The sequence below is a fragment of the Gekko japonicus genome, unplaced genomic scaffold (genome assembly GCF_001447785.1).
Source record: "Gekko japonicus isolate JY-2015 unplaced genomic scaffold, Gekko_japonicus_V1.1 scaffold1341, whole genome shotgun sequence".
Taxonomy (NCBI): Eukaryota; Metazoa; Chordata; class Lepidosauria; order Squamata; family Gekkonidae; genus Gekko; species Gekko japonicus.
This window is the reverse complement of record NW_015169817.1, coordinates 50,429-53,770: the sequence shown is the minus strand read 5'-3', so window position 1 is coordinate 53,770 and position 3,342 is coordinate 50,429.

Genomic DNA, 3,342 nt, shown 5'->3' with positions numbered 1-3,342 from the left:
TAGCCCACTAATGGTATTTCTACTTGTGTCCTGAATGGTAAGAATGATCCCTAGCAAGGGGGAATTTCACATTACCAGTTTTCTCCCGGTTTCAAACCGGGAGTCTTCCGTTTCCAGATGAACCGGTACAGGGCTGCCGTTTCACACACGGCTTGCCCCTACCGGAAAGGAGCCGATTCACAAGCGGTTCGATGTTTCACACATGCACCGCTTCGTTTTCCTGCCGTTTTCTTCCTGCGCGGGCGATCAGTGTTTTTTTTTTTAAAGGTTCGGCTTATAGCGATATATCGATATATCGCTATACCAGAACCTCAAATGGTCGCAATAACGATCCCATTGGAATGCGACTCCTTAGAGGTTCCGGTATAGCGGAAAAAAGGCCGCGCGGGCGAAAAAAAGGTGGGAAAGAAGTGTATCAAAACCGGGAGAGGGAACAGAAGACTCCTCGGAAGCGGTTGACAGGTAAATCGCTTCCCTCCCGGTTCCTATACGGAACAGAGACTTTTGTGTGTGAAATGGCAGTCAGATCCCGGTTGAGAATCGGTTCCCTACCGGGAGATAGCGCCTGTCTGAAATTCCCCAGGGAGTCAATACGTTCAATGGATGGGACTTTCCATAAACAATGTAACAGGATTTGGGTTGCAGAAGGTGGGTGGGGCTGAGTGACACAAATCGCTATGGAAGTTAAATGTTTCATAGCTTTGATGTCTCTTGCTTTTAGGACCCCTCCACACAACAGTGGCATTTATTGATTATTTCTTTACGTTACTTAGAGCCCACCTTTATCACCTGGTCTCAAGGTGGATTACACACAGGGAGTCCATACGTTCAATGGATGGGACTTTCCATAAACAATGTAACAGGATTTGGGTTGCAGAACCATCCAGAAATCCAAAATCAGAACGGAAGCAAAGCATAAGCATTAACGTGACACATGGAACGTTGCAAAATTCCATAGCAGGACCCTAGTTTTAGAAAGCTACACACAGGACTGTAGACCACACTCCCTGATAACTTTTCTAAGTAACTTTGTGAATCATTTAGTACAGTGCAAGTCTCTTGCCTGCATGGAAAAGCCCTCTTGAATAATTCAGCTTTGCATGGCTGTGGAAACCAAGGAAGAGGGAGAGCTTTCTTGACCTCCTCCGGCAGGCCGTTCCAAAAGCTCGGGGCCACACCAGAGAAGGCATGTGTATGGGCAGTTGTGTTTTTTTAAAAAAAATATATATGTTTTTTAATGTTGATTAAAGTAAAGGTTCCCTTGCTCGAAAGCCAGTCGAATCCGACTCTAGGGTTGCGGTGCTCATCTCCGTTTCAAAGCCGAAGAGCCAGCGCTGTCCGAAGACGTTTCCGTGGTCATGTGGCCGGCATGACTAAACACCAAGGCGCACGGAACGCTGTTACCTTCCCACCAAAGTGGTACCTATTTATCTACTTGCAATTTCTTGCTTTCGAACTGCTAGGTTCAGGAGCTGGAACTAGAGACAGGAGCTCACCCCGTCTTGCGGCACCCGGGTCTCGAACTGCTGAACTACTGACCTTCCACAGCCTGCAGTTCAGCGTCTTAACCACTTGAGCCACCTCAATTTATATCCCACCCTCCCTGCGAGCGGGCTCAGGGCAGCTTACAGAAACCTTATAAAACATATAAAACAGTACTAAACAAAGAAAACCATAAAATCATAAGGTGCTATTGGTTATCCTTACAGTGGAGTGCTACAGATGTCTCCAACAGCTGAGTTCCAGCTCAGTGTCGACCTGAGTCACTCGATGGAATGAGCCAGATGTTAGAGCTGAGGGCCGGGCTCGTTGATGGTAATAGTGGGGGCGGCTCCTAGTCGAAGGCCTGGTGGAAGAGCTCCATCTTGCAGACCCTGCGGAACTGTAAAAGATCCTGCCGGGCCCTGATCTCTTCCGGGAACTCGTTCCACCAGTAAGGAGCCGCCACTGAAAAGGCCCTGGCCCTCGTCGCAGTGAGCCTGGCATCCTTGGGGCCCAGGAGGGTCAACCGATTCTGTGACCCCGACCACAGTGCTCTCTGGGGTATATGTGGGGCAAGGCGGTCCCTCAGGTATGTTGGACTCTGGCCATATAGGGCTTTAAAGGTGAGCACCAGGATTCGGTATGCTATTGGCAGCCAGTGCAGGGCCTTCAGCACATTCTGGATGTGCTCCCATTTAGGTACGCCCATCAGCAGCCTGGCCGTGGCATTCTGCACTAGCTGAAGCTTCTGAATTTGCAACAAGGGCAGCCCCATTTAGCGAGCGTTACAGTAGTCCAGTCTCAAAGTGACCGTCGCATGGATCACTGTGGCCAGGTCATTGCGGTTTTGCCAACGTACTACAGAACTTAACCAGGCTACATCCATTTAACAGTCAAAAAGTTGTCAAGCAAATTAAACACATACTATTAGATCAAATACAACAAAGCATAATAAAGCGATGCCCATCTTGCAGTCAATTAACAGACATACAAATTAATCAAAAAGTGATGGAACAAAACTAAATGCAAGTATTAACTTACACTCAGTAATGTGTCATATATAGTCGTTAAAGTACTATACATAGTCGTTAAAGTATTATCCCTTGTACTACTTTGTTGAAACTTTCGGTTCAAAAAAGGGGCCCATTTAGAAACTACATAAGAATCTATCTTTAACCTGCAACTCTATTCATTGTAAGTCTTTGGACAACTTTCCATTACAAAGTAGTCCCATAGTTTAACATACCATTGAGAAATCGTAGGGGGACTCTCCACATTGAGGCTATTAAGCTTTTTGCTACCGTGACCAGGGGTCATTTCCTCCCGGAGTGCCCTGGAGCAGCGCTTTGGCAGAAACGAGCCCAGGCCCTGCTCCCCCTAGGGGGGGGGGATTCAATGGCCTGGGTTCCCTGACCGATCTTCTCCAAGTGCCCCACAGCTGTGAGAAGATTGATCAGGGAAGCCAGACATGTATCCCTGCCTCCTCTTCCTTCTCCAGCCAGCCCACCATGGCCAGCTGGCTGGAGAAAGAAGGGGAGGTGGGGAGACATGCCCTCCTATCCCCCTGAGACTCTCCGCTTTTGCAGAGAGACTCAGGGGGGAATTAAATGCCCTGGGTTCCCTGCCCGATCTTCTCCAAGTGGTTCCCTGCCCAATCTTTTCCACTTGGAGAAGATCAAGCAGGGAACCCAGGCATGCCTGCCTCTCCCCTGAGCCTCTCTGAGCATTTCCAGCTCTCCTCTTCCTCGCTCCCTCTTTTCCTTCCTCCTTCCCTCCTTTCCACTCTCCCTATTTGCTTTCTTTCTCCTTCCTTCCTTCCTTCCTTCCTTCCTTCCTTCCTTCCTTCCTTCCTTCCTTCCT